General features: G+C 36.7%; 1 long non-coding RNA gene across 1 annotated transcript; it reads right to left on the bottom strand.

Annotated features, from left to right (window-relative positions):
• Nucleotides 1-8,057: 8,057 nt before the first annotated feature.
• LOC122536185 lies at nucleotides 8,058-12,877 on the bottom strand. The gene is made up of 2 exons (XR_006308353.1): nucleotides 12,837-12,877; nucleotides 8,058-8,131 (listed from the first exon to the last, which is right to left on the bottom strand). It is a non-coding gene; the product is annotated as an uncharacterized LOC122536185 (long non-coding RNA).
• Nucleotides 12,878-14,693: the final 1,816 nt, after the last annotated feature.

Here is a 14,693-nt window from a genome sequence, read left to right as displayed (position 1 = left end):
CAGCTGCTCGACCCGTAACCCACATACATCACCGCACGTCATTGTTCACCGCCGTGCATTATTCGAAACAGGTATGGGGACGCACCTTGGCATTACGTCACTAGGAGACACTAGACCAGTTAATGGGCATACGTCATCCTGCTTGAGGAATGGTCAATGATATTACTCAATCGCGCGTGGAGGCTAGGCACTGTGAGAAACTCCATTTTCAAAAGCGAGTAACCGCTTGCTTTATTTTCACTCGTGCTCCTTCCAGTGAGCACGAACACTTTGTTTTTACAACGACGTTTCACTGCAGTCTGAGATAATGGCAATTTCAGCCTGCGGATATTTATGAGATATTATGTTGTTTGTTAGTCTTCTAACTAGACGTCTTACTGCTTTTTACGAAAGTAAGAGTAAAAAATGGCGGAGGATATTATTTTAAAATTGAAACTATTCAGGCACCATTGACTCTTGTGTATATTATACCTGTTCTAGCAAACACGTTGATGGTTGCTTCAAATTTAAACGACCATCGCTCGTTAGATAAGATAATATAAGCAATTTCGTGTTAAGTACCGTTTGAATGATTATTTCCAACGCCGCGTCATTTTATTTGAAGCGATACTTCGCAAATAAAATTGCTCAATTGGTAGATGATACGAAGAAAATTTGTCGAAGGCAAAGGGTTAAATTAACCTCCATTCGTCGGAGAATTGCAATATCTCCTCAGTTTTAAGTATATTTAAGCATAATCCAGGCAGAACAAATAACAAATTTACTACTTCTCAATAATTTCTATCCGGTGTGATGTCACGCCGACGAAGTTCAAAAAGAAAGCGACGAATTACTGTATATTACGGTTCGGTCACCCGTTATGGTCCGCAATCAGTTGCCAGCGCAACGTGGTTAATTGAACAAGCACGGGCAAAGGATTTTACTGCAACGAATATTTTACGCGCACGCTTTCTCGCATCTAATCTAATCGGATCGTTATACTTTCATTACGTTGCAAGAAGCAACCCCTTCCAGCGCGTAGTAATTTGTTTTGTAAAATTTGCATATTTCCACGCAAAATTTACAGCCTACGAGCAGGTAAGTAAGCAGCTTGTATTATTGCTCGAACGTTAGTTTATCTTTAGCGTAGAAAATGTTGCGATACACGTATTAAAATATCAGACAGATGCTGTATGATAAAAGCACGCGTGATATCTTGCACGTTGAAAACGTATGTATTTTATGTTCTTCGCGATTAGATACTTTGAATACGCGTACGCATGTGGGTACGCGAGAGTTTCAAAGAGAGGCTTGACGTTTACTATGATTTACTGTAATTAACAAAGATCCGTTAGTTACATCTATACGCGAGGAGTATAGATTTGAATTTGTGTTGTGAAGTTAAAGTAAATAATCTCCGTTGCTGGCTCTCTTTGAAGAAAGAGAGAAAGAGAGAGGGGAATTAATAAATCGTCGTTCTTTTTTTAGGCTCACGATGGCCAAGATTTATAACCAAGAGATTGCCGAAATAGAAGTTGTTGATCTTTTGTACGATCTTTTTCCTTATCAGAATAAATATCAGCGAGTCGTCAGCAACTTTTTTTACTGTCATTGGCTCACAGCGGCAACACTTTATAAAGATAAACGAAAGCGAAGATCCTTCACAACGTTGCGCGAACGAGCGAAAATCCACGTTGAACTGAAATCGACGCTTACGTCTTTGGGTTAGGTTTGAACGAAAAATTCTAAACAGCGTGTCTCGTGAGAACCGTCGGGAATACGTATGCGTATGCGCATATTTATAGAGATTGAAACAAGCGCGGCGCATGTTTGATGGATTGTCAAAGGGGCGATAGATAAAGTGCATTTCCATTTTCTTGGACGGGCAACGATGTCCCGTGCAATTTCAATATAAAACTGTGAATAATGCATGCCGAGAGATTTCGAGCCGCCGACATCGTCACGCAGCTCACATCCTTCTCTCCCTCCCCGCTCACCCGCCGCGATGTAAAACTAAGATAGATGGAACGCGGTAAGTTTGAATAATGAGCGTTCGTAACGATGATACGTTTGCTTCTACGAACGCGACGGCGCATCGAACCGAATTGTTCTATCCTGTGCTGGAAAAGGGAGACGCGAGACGATCAGCCATTCGTTAAGTGAAATCAGCTAACTCATTGGCCAATTATCTTAAAACTCATTCGTCATTCGAGAATCGATTGCGCTCTGCGGCGATATGTGTCTTGCTTTTGGTTGAACTCGTTCGTATTTTCTTCAATTTGCACAGTGATTCGTTTACATTCTGTTTAATTACGAATCGATTTGTTTGTACCTTAAGTAACCTCTGGTTACTCCGACTTGGAATTGAACGAAGAAATGGTTGTGTGATTCATGATTTCGGGTGATTCAGAAACATTTATTTATACTTTAGTTGGTAATAGTTTTTAGTTACTACGATTTGGAGCTGAACGAAGACCAAAAGTAGATGCGTTAATGCTAATAAATTCTTGGAGGAACTGTGAGAATGTGTTTGTGAAAATTTGTTTATATTTTATTCAATTGAATCATTTCGTATTTATCTGTTCCGAATGATTTGAATTTCACATTTTGTTTAGTTACGAGTTAATTTATTTATATTTTCACATAACGTTATAGTTAGTAATAATCTAAACGATTCGTTCGTCAAACGAAGATCAAAAATTGTTGAATTAATACCGACAAATCCGAGAAACTGTGACTCGCAAAAATACATTTATTTTCGAAATAATTTTACACACACACGCACACACACATACAGAGAATACATAAATATATTTCTGTCAACGATGAAATCTTCTTCGCTCGAAAATTTAAATTAAACCTCCGTTCCGTCGAAATAGGCGGCAAATTAGATATACAACGATAAAACGAGCTAACATTTCCCCCTCTCGAAATATCCGCCGCATCGAGGAGCAAAGAATACCGTAGAATTTTCGCAAAATATGAAATATCCTCGAGATTGCCGGTTGGCTCGCCGCGCACCTAGTTTAGGTGTGTGTACGTGTGCGCATGCACGCCCCGAAGACTTCGCCGGGGGATAAGCAAAGTGAATATTCCATGCACCGTTTCGCGAAAGTAGCCGGCAGCTTATACTAAATATTGAGAGGATAGTCAACAGAGAGACGGAGGAACAAGCACAATGGGTTCGCGCCTTCCTAATCCCACGGAATCTGGCCATATGTAAGGATTACGTTGGTCCGACTCAACATGGTCGCGTTGTCGCGCTAAAGCCGCGGACCAGCCATTAGCCACTGACGCGCGAACTGGCTCTAGCCCAGCTCCGCAAGCTTAGAGACGCTATCAGCAATGGCTTAGTTGGCTTTCTTTCTATCTCATCCGGTGATCCAGCCAGAGGTGGTATGTACCACCTCGCGCTAGTAGTTACAACACAACCTCCCCCTCCCTCCTCGTCCCTGTGTGTGTGTGTGTGTGTGTACCAATGGCCGCGCTGCTGGCTGACCGAAAGATGTAACGAGCTGATAGTTATCTTCATCGTACTCGGTTGAAAGCGATAGGACAGATCCGAATGAGGATAGCTGGGCCAGACCGCTCTCAAAGGTCAAGCTGTGTAAGATGGTTACACCCAGGCATCGGGCGTGTTCCGAGCGATAGCGAATGCCGCGCACGATTTCGCGTATACGTACTCGTTATGAAGGATCCTTGGACGATCGGTTGGTTCAACAACCAATTCTTGTCTTGTTTGTGTAATTGCATATATTTGTGTGTAACACTTGTTACAATTACACTGTTACATTTATATATATATATATATATATATTATATATATATTTTTTATATATTGTATATTTTATATATATTATATATATTTTGTATATTTTATATATTATATTTTTTATATATATTATATGTATTTTGTATATTTTATATATTATATATTATATATGTATTATATATGTTACATATTATGTATTTATTTATATATTATATATGTTATATATATTATATGTATTTTACATATTTTATATTTTATATATGTTATATGTATTTTGTATATTTTATATATTATATATTATATATGTTATATATATTATATGTATTTTGCATATTTTATATATTATACATGTTACATATATTATATGTATTTTGTATATTTTATATATTATATATGTTATATATATTATATATATTTTGTATATTTTATATATTATATATATTATTATACAAAATATAATATATATAATATATATTATTATATTTTTACATAATTTTATATTTATATACAACATTTGTTATTACAGTTAGGAAGAATAGTAACTTTATCTTCATATTCTGTTTGATCCCAGTTGATTTGAATTAATTATAAATTTGAATTTAAATGTTATTATCATTATTATATAACCATGCTTCACGTTATAATTGTCAGCGAGTCGTAATTTTCTTGGACGTGATCGAAGATAATTTCGCGAGAAGAGGAAAAAGAAACAAATTCAAAACTGTCAAAGCAGAAGTTCCTTTTGAAACGAGGTTCAAGTAGATCATCGTACGATTTTATTTTACAAACATCACAGATAAAACAGTCCAAATTATCGTCAGTTTTTCATCGGAATGTACACATTTTTATCAACTTCTCGAGCGTTTCGTTTTATTTTGAGAATGTGGCTCCGGTGTGCTTAATTATTTCTCGGCGATGACGAGTATAATTAGCGGACGAAAACACAGTAAATGCACTTGCTGATAAGATTGAGTTAAATTGCAACAAAATGATAAATTCTTTTTACGCTCCTCTTTTTTCAATTTTGTAATCTTATTGGTATTTACGGAACTTAACATTTTATTTTTCGAAAAATTATTCCATAAAAAAAAAAAAAGAAACCACTGAAAATTCACAATGCGGAGAAAAGAGCTTGGAGACTTTTCATCAATTCATAAATAGATGTAAAAAATGAAATACTCGCAAAATTAAAATGATTACAGATAAATTTCTGCATATTTTCTTTGTTTGTTTTGTTGCCTCGAAATATCCCAGAATGCGCTAAAATTACATATAATTTCTCTTACCTAAATTTTACAGAATAAATAGCAAAAGCGACTTTCTCTTTTTTCTACTCGACGGTGAACAACAAAATTCCACCGCTTCGCGACGAGTATACTCATACGACATGAACGCTTCGTTAAAAAAGGCGATTGATTAAATGCGTAAAGAATCATCGACTTTATTGCCGGTTCGACACGACGAAAATGTAAAATCGCTGCAGGATCCGGATTGTTGGGAGCCGAAGTGGCGCGTATAGAACGTTAATTTGATTTTCTTCGGTGCATTTCGGGGCTTGGTAGCTCGTAGCATTTCCCTATGTTCGAGGTCGCGACGTCGAGCGTTACGTGTCTGCGGAAGACGGGATCGGGCAATTTATCAATCCACAAGCGAGAGAACGACTCCTGGCCGGGCGGGTAATTTAACAAGATTGATGCGAAGCCGACATGCCACAGTTTCGCAGCTTGCGAGAAGAGGTCGGTTGGTGTTGGTGATGTCGGGTAGCGGGTATGGGGTGACGTCGACGGCGCGCGAAAGAGAGAGAGAGAGAGAGAGAGAGAGAGAGAGAGAGAGAGAGGATGAGAGAGGTAAAACTAGACGTGTGAGCGACTGGTTATTAGGAAGCCTCATCACGCAGAGCGGCACAGAATCACGCAGAACATTAAAACAATGCCGGCAGTGATGGAGGTTGCTAACATCACCGTGTCTGCTAGTTTCACCGCCGTGTAACGTTGATTTTAACAAACGTTCGCTGCAATTGAGTTCTTCCGATTGACATCAACTTTCCAGAACGCTAATCGTCCCTCAACGCTAATCGTCTTAATTACGAAAGCTGCGAGACGAACGTCGACGACGATGAAAAACTGGGAAGTTGATGCTAGAGAAATTAAAAAAAAAAAAAAAAAAAAAAATAGAAATTGTGGAGAGAGAGTGATTTTGGATCGATGAAAAATTGAAATTTTAAAACTAGTACCAAAGTAGTAATTAGGACGACGACTTTACAATTGGCCAGATATTTAAGTGATATTTTTCGTGAAATAAAAGTAAATAAAAGTTTGTACTCTATTGTATTATCAAGTTTTTCTACTTTCTTAGACATTTCTATGTCTCTGATGGAAATTTTATGATCTGTAAAAAGAAAGATTAGATTTCTCTTGTAGAGAAATATCAGAAGAGATTTCAGTTGCCATTGTTAAAGATTAATACAAAAAGAATGTTCTTTCTCACATTATATGATCTAAATGAAATTCAATCTTGAAAGGCTTTGGACAATCTGCGTATATAATAAACATATATAATTTGTATAATGTGAAAATAGTCTATATTCAGCACAAGTTATTTATTATATTTTTAACAGTTACTCTACAAATACTCTACCCATTGCTTGCAAGTTTGCATATTAGTGATAGATCCTCCAGACGCGGGGATGATCCAGCAAGGCGTCAAGGGCAGCAGCAAGTACAAGAGGGAAGCAATATTAATTGGCTCGTTCATCGCGATGTGGGTGGCCGTAAGTGTCGGATTCTCCAACAACTTTCCGTTAGGGTTAGGTGTTGCAAGGGTTGCAGGGGTAATCTGGCAGGCGACACGTCCCGACAAATCACCGCCATTTTACTACTTCGCACTGTGTTGTCCTCCCCTTCCCCTCCTTTTTTTCAAATCATTTTCTTTCTGATGTTATATTCATGGGAAAAATAACGGGTGTAACTAGTTCTAAATATAATAAGTACGATAAATACTATGAATTAATCGAATATATAATAAATTTATAAAATAAATATAATATGTAATAAATTTATAATATAAATATAATATACAATAAATTTATAATATAAATATAACATATAATATATAATAAATTTGTAATGTAAATATAATATACAATAATATATAATATATAATAAATTTATAAAGAAATATAATATACAATAAATTTATAATATAAATATAATATACAGTTTATAATATATAATAAATTTATAATATAAATATAATATACAGTTTATAATATACAATAAATTTATAATATAAATATAATATACAGTTTATAATATACAATTTATAATAAAATTTATAATAGGAAATATAATAAATACAATAGGAAAATTATATGATCTGTATATTAATATTTCGTTGCATGTACGATTATGATTACATATTCATGTGACATTTAAATTAAAAAATATTATATTCATCGCGAAAGTAACAAGTGTGAGTAGCAGCCTTATTATCAACGAGATTTATACAACTATGATTATTTATATATATATTTTGTATTTCTATGAAACTTATCTTTTGCGAAAAGCGTACACAAACATGACTTTTATTACAATTAATTTACTTTCACGTACAATACTTTGAACAACGGTTTACGAAGAATGAAAACTTGTGAATTTAATATTATTTTATATACGTGATAGATCTATCGTGGAGGAATAATAATATTTTCATGCAGTATCACCTGCTTACGTAGAAGATTTAATGTGAAATTTGAAACATATGTAAATCGCGAGTCAAAAAATTATACGGAAAGAACAAAATAAGTTATACAGCGACACTTGTTGTTATTATTTATTTATTTATCGTTTTCGTGTAGTAAACAATGCAGTCAATAGAATATCTGTTCAATTATTCTGTTCTCAAAAAAAAGAAAAAAAGAAAAAAAGAAAAAAATCATTTCTTTTGAAATCGTTTGAATTCTCTTTCTCACTTTTCTCCTCTTTTTTTTCAGATCCAACTTTCCAAAGAAGAGTGCGCATAAAGGGGCGGAGGGGGAGGGGGACGCGTCGCTACCGCAGCTACATCTTAAACGTATTCAGGAAATTGGCCGCGGTATCGACGCCAATTTATCGCCGTGGGATACTCTCGAAAGTTGCGGCAATGCCATCCGCGGATGACTCCGCAAACGCGCCAGTTGTCGTCGCCACGGTAACGCAGAACCACTTGCAACCGCGCGGAACATTTGAATAATTCGGCCGTTTGCAAGCGAACTTACAACGCCATGCGCATACAGCCGGATCATGGCCGCTACTTACCGTGCTGTACACCGATCTCCGGGTAGTTTTCGTGCCCGTTTTCGTGTCCCGTGAAAGTGGACATGTTTTTGAAGGCGCATCGCCTCTCGCCGCGCCGGATCCTCGCTGCTCTCTTTTTCTCTCTCGCGCGCCACCGTTTTACGACGATCGTGCTTTCCGGCAAATGGCCTAGAAACAGGATCAATTGTTACCGTTTGGTGAACTCGAGTGATTGAAAACGCGATAGACCGAGAACGATGCCTCGGGAAATCGTTTCTTCCCGATCGATTTGAAAGTTTCTTTCTTTCGGTTCTCTGATGGCCGTTTGGTACGCGCGCACAGATAATAGGTGGCGAGTGTTTTTTTTTAAATAAATTTGTTATTTGTTTTGTGTGCTTTTTTTCTTTTTTTTTTTTGTAAAGGAAAAGTTTCTGTACAAATTCTTAACTTTCAAGATCAATGCAAGCTTAGAATTAATTTCAGCAGCTAATGGGAAATATTTATTTTTGTAAAATGATGTTTGCACACGTGTGAACGTAGTATGATAAAATATCTATTGAATTTTTACAACGTACGTAGAGATATATTTTTAATGATGTTGCTACAATTGTTCGAGTACTTCCATGAAAAGCTTGATAAGGTTTTATCAGTGTAGAAATAGTATTGTTTACCTGTGCTCCTTGGAAGTCACACTCGTGGAATTTTACGAAAGGAGTCTTCTTATCACATTCGCAAATCTTAGCTTAATCAACAATGGAACTATGTACTTGGCAAACAAATGTTACGTTCGTTCTATGTACCATTATGTGAGCATGTTTATCATTGCGTGTTTCAATGTTGCATATTAGCATAAATAAATAACTTTTGATAGGTATGCAAATCGCCTGCGATTCAGAGAAATCGCCTACGATGCTAAAATACCTGAAATTCTTTCTTGAAGAAAGATATGACTTTCAACGTTTCATCGCGACGAAATTAATCAACGATTTTCGAGTTGCGATTTCGAAAAATTTTGGCAGCAATTTGATTAGCATTGAAAATACACAGTAACGTCACTATTTGTTAATAAAATTGTTCCTTAATCAGAAAATTTATATTTATTAGAAGTTAATCTATTTCATTAGAAGTTGTTAGGAGTATTTCAGTTAATTTAATTTATTTTATCAAAAGTCAATTTATTTTAAGAAAATTTATTTTTATTAAGAGTTAATTACCTTTTTGTACTACTGGTCATTGCAGCGTCTAATCTACTGTTCACCTAATTCATAAATAAATACAGAAAAGTAAAGACTCTGCAATAATTTTCCAAAATAATAAGATCTCTGAGTCATTTTGTCAAATTTTTTACGAAACAGATTGATCGGCCGATATTTCACGCAAAGGTTAATAGACACGCGCAAGGAAATAAGAGCGAACAAAATGCAGAGTAATTTTAAAAGATATTATTCCAAGGAGAAAATCGCGAGATCATCAAACGAGGGGGAAACGAAGCGAGCATAGTAACAGGGTTAAGCCGCCGTTGGCTAAATAGGGCAGGAGCGCAGACCAAAAGTATTTATCTTATGTAAATGATGCGCACTGGCGTAAAATCTGAAGGCATAAAAGGCCGAAACTCCATTATAAACGGGAAATAAAATTTCAGTCCGGTATGCCGTGGCTGGCACAGTTTTGTCAGGATGAATTTACATTCAGATGGCGCTATCTAATCCGCCAGTAAGTTAAAAAATTTACGACTTTCGGTAAATCACAGGCTCTAGCCTGCTTACCCCGCAAGCGAATGGTGCCGTGCGTCTGAATTGTTTATGGTTCCGCCATAAAACAATGATACGAGAGATTATAACTCAGCGAGTAGTAAAGTTCTTTGTGCGTGAGGCATTACCTAGGCACGATTTCACCTACGTAGAGTTATGACACTTTTGTTTATCAAACGTGATTTGCAATCAGCCCTTGCCCGGGAAACGTTGAACTGTTCGTACCAACGACCTCAACAAAATGAACAATCACGTCTTTGGAATATTTATCGTTGGACTCGTTGTGGTATAATATTTATAAATTTTCATTATCACGTAGAGCGCTTCGAGATACAATTTTCTTCTGTTTATTTTCCTTTTATTATCTAATGGAACGTTTAATTAAATATTCAGTCGTAAAATTTCTGTCGTTCGTTCTTGGATCAAAGTTCTTTCGTAACTTTTTTTTTTTTTTACGTACTGAAAATGAAATTTAGAGACATAATGATAATTTCCTGGCCAATTATCTTCCGTTTATTTTTAACGTATCCGTATTTTATTTATTACGCGTGAAATTTAGTTCAATATTTAATCGTGAGATTTCCATCTCGCTCTCGCAAAGATCGAAACTTCATCCCGTTAATTTCTTTCAGTTTTCCCAATAAATATTTAATCCCGCATTTTCTTCCGCGGCGTTTAACAGCAATCGCGTTATTAAACACGCAAAGCAAAATACGGGATCAATAACAGATATTGTCACAAAGTTCATACACGTATAAATGATAGCTGTCCACACGAAGGGTATTCAATTTCCTGCATCGCGTCCAATATTACATCAAACGTTTAACCAATAAACGATACGTTTGTAACAACGCGTGACCATTTTCAACGTTTCGCAAAAGAAACAAGCTATTTCGCGTTACGATATACAGCAACGTCTCTTTTTCAAATTCCTCACTTTTCAGTCTTCCTTTATTTTTTTTTTAATCTTCCGAACGGTACCAACGCCATTCAGTGCCCATGTGTAGAAAAATTTGGCACCGTGTTTCACCCCAAGCGATGTTCAATAAATACATTTAATGCGAGAAAACAATTGTCATTATCTGGTGCAAAATTCTCAGCCTGCAGAAAACTAAAAGATACGTAATTTTTCAATGTTTTTAAAATTTTTCGCCATATAGGTAGCATTTCGGGTTTACTCAAAACTAAGCTTGACACTGTGAACATCAAATGACGGCAGATAACAGATGTGGTTTTTTTTAAAATCACGGAATTTATATCTCGACTGATTAATTTCACATTTCTCGAAATAGATTTTGAAAAAGCGTGGCGCGTTTCAGGTTGATCCGGCGTTCTTTCCTCCAAGCTTTGCGTTGTTACGCCACTGTCGAGTCGTAATTTAACCGGAGCGTTTATGGCATTGTTGTGAAGCAGTGCTTGGCGTCGTCTTATAAAACCAATTTCGCGGGTATTATGCAAGCTGTCACTCCTGTAAGTGAGTTATGGCAAACGTAGCCTACAGCATAAACACGTATTACCCGGTGCCAGCGTCGTTTTTTTATATTTACAACAATGCTCGTTACGACGTGAAATTAATAGCCCTTGTTTGTGCTTGTATCGCTCCGTGCCTAATCAATTATTTAGTTCTGATAAATTTTCGCGAAAAAATTAAATGCCCTGTTTAGACGACCAATGAAACAGTTGAACTGTTTAAATGATCTCGTTGGTGAACAATACTGGAGTTCGTATGAATATTGATCTACTGATTCTCTCTTTTGCACGTCGAGAATCTTTTGTCCCAAAATTGCAACATTTTTCTCAGTTTTCGGTATATTTAAACGTAACCCAGGCGAAACAAATGATAAGTTTATCACTTATCAGTAATTTCTATCCAGTGATATCATATCGACGAGTACAAAAAGAAAGCGACGAATTATTGTATACGGTTTGGTCACTCGTTATAGTCCGCAATCAGTGGTTAATCTTTTGCGCCGAAATAACGTGTCACGCACGTCGAGAATTTTTTGTCCCAAAATTGCAATATTTTCACAGTTTTAAGTATGTTTAAGTATAATTAAGTAGGCAAAGCAAATAATAAATTTATTACTTCTCAGTAATTTCTATTCAGTGATATCATATCGACGAGTACAAGAAGAAAGCGACGAATTATTGTATACGATTCGGTCACTCGTTATGGTCCGCGAACCAGTTGCCAGCGCAAGGGGTTGTCTTTTATCAACATGCGCGCTCACACAAACACACACACACACACACACACGACACGTTGGATCGCTTAGAAAGAGATCGCACGAGTGCGTGATAAAACAGTCTTGTCGAACCTGGAGGGGGTTGACTGCCATTTCCACGGATCCGCGCCAACAATAAAGCAGTATGTACACCCTTCACGGCACCGGGTAGAAAACTAGTATCTGAACGTCGTGTTTAACTCCATTGGAATATACTGCGCTATATCCGGAATTTCGTTCCAGACCGTTAAGACACTAGATTCCACTTTATCGGCACCGTAATGGTTATATAGCTGTTAAAGTTGCCCCTCATACAACTTTTCCAATCTTATCTTCACGTATGGCTTCTTCCCTCCGCCCCGTTCCCTGTCCTCGCGCCCGTTTCCATCGTCTCTTTACCGCTCTCGTCCAGCCGTCTCGGCCCTGGGAAAAGCGGAAAGGATTTAGTTAAATTGGACTGCATGCGAGGAGTTGCCGGTGAGATTTGTTCGGGCATCAGAGAGCGCTGACCGTTGTAAAAGCGCTCACCGTGTACGATGCTCGACAGAGGAGGATGGAAAGAGAAAGAGAGAGAAAGAGAGAGAGAGAGAGAGCGGGCCGGTTTCTCCGCTGGAAAACGGAGAAGGATGGGGAGCCAAGTGCCTCGGCTCGTATACGAACAAGGCAACGTCTTTCTCCTTTTCTTTCTATTTGGGGTTGCCATTGAACGCGTTGGTGACCAGCTTGTCGATACGTGCATCGCATCCCTGTTCCATTTTCTCGTCCTATTCCGCTGGTAAAACTCGAAATTGTACGTTATTTCCTAGTGGATCGCTAGAATCTGCCTAACTCGAACCCTTTCTCTCTCTCTCTCTCTCTCTCTCTCTCTCTCTCTCTTTTCTTCTGGAATCGCTTTTTGATTTCGAGCAGCTTTGTCCGTGTTCGCTCGTAGGCGGAGTTTCCTCGAACGCGGAAACACCGTTCGTCGTTCTTTTCTTTTTCAAAAATTTATTTTCGTCGATTGACTCCGTTGTTTGGGACAACATAATTCGAACGACAAAGCGCGAGAGATTAAACGGCAATTTTGTTTATTAATTTCAGTGAAAACAGACTGGTGGAACGACGTTGCATATTTTATAAGTTGACGCGCTCGATTAACTTGGTGATTGAAATCGTTTGCCCGTACGTGAATTTTTTGTTCCTGCAAGCGAAAATTTATTCTCGTGCGATTGATCCGCTGCTCGGAACGATATAATTTCAACCATAAAACTGAGAGAGATTTTCTCGGAATTGGACGTTTATTAATTTTGTTTTGGAAAATAGGACGGATATGTGTGTGCAAGTGGAACGAAATTTTTGTTGAAAATGAATTTTTACTATGTAAACGAGAAATGATAATGCGTAAGGAAAATTGATGAATTACAGTTTTTCATTATCTGTATAAACCACGTTTGTTCCGCGAAAAGTTTAAATAAACTACTGTAAAATGCAGATTGAATGTTAGTCCGTTGAAATCAAAAATATCCATGAATAATGTTTCGTTTTAAATTGCGAGATTGGATCTGCTCTGTTACGAATTATTTTTTAACAATTCGTTTAATACGACTTAGCGTTAATATGAAATTGGGACAACGTTTACTTGTTAGATATTATATTATTTCGTTTAATTTTCGTATAAATTTTATTTTTAATATTACATGATGTTACAGTGACTCGTATCTGTGTATATAAGATTAGAATGACAGAAGGTATTCAATGATGTTATTTATTTTTATTAGTGAGATTGGTGACAAATTGTTACATGTATCGTGATTGAAATCGGTTGAATTCAGAGCGTTGTAACACGTTCCAGACGAGGCAGCTAATTCTAGCCGGTGAGCAAAGTGGGAACGAGATATTGAGACGAATAATCCCTATCGAGTTCAACATGACAAGATAATGCAAGTATCGTTGGTAACAACACACCGAGAGCTTTACAGCATTTCCATTCTTCAACTTTAACAAATATACAGCACACGCTTACAGCTAAAAAAAAAAAATTAAAAGTTTTACACTTTCCTAAATTATCGTGTCACGCGTGTATTATTACGTCAACGATTCGAATCCTATTTGAACAACCTCTGTCAAATGAAAAAGGTTCAACAAATAAAAGAAAGTTCTCTTTCCAAGTTGCCTTAAGATTATTAATTAAAGTTCAGAGAAGAAGATTATCAGAGTTAAAATTGAGGGATTAATTGTTCCTTAAATTATTCCTCAGTGAATCTTACTTGCTATTTAAGTATATTTCCAGTTGAGTTTAATCAGCGGGAAAAGTTTTCATCTTGCATAGATATTTTATTATTATTCGAGGTTCAACTTTGTAAAATTGGAATTTATATTATTTATTCTTTACACTGTCCAGTACGTACGTCATGTTTTCGAACAATCTTGTAACATTCAGAACGATAGAAATAAATGTTTCCTAAATATCAGCGAATGAGAGAATAACATCGGAATTATTACTAACGACATGTTTTTTTTCGTGTCACTGAAACACGATACGAAAGCTCGAAACGTTTTGCGCAACGTTGAGCAACACAATAACGCGCAAAGAAAATGCTGACTGATTTATGCAACGAAACGGAACGTTGGACGGTTCGTAGAAACGAGCGGGTAATGTTGCCAAATACTCTCGCGGCCCCCTAGGTCTATGCCAATAAGGTCGGCAATAATT

Source organism: Frieseomelitta varia, unplaced genomic scaffold (genome assembly GCF_011392965.1).
Source record: "Frieseomelitta varia isolate USP_RPSP 00005682 unplaced genomic scaffold, Fvar_1.2 scaffold_807, whole genome shotgun sequence".
Classification (NCBI taxonomy): Eukaryota; Metazoa; Arthropoda; class Insecta; order Hymenoptera; family Apidae; genus Frieseomelitta; species Frieseomelitta varia.
Note: the sequence above shows the minus strand (reverse complement) of the source record. Positions and strands in the feature narration are given on the sequence as shown.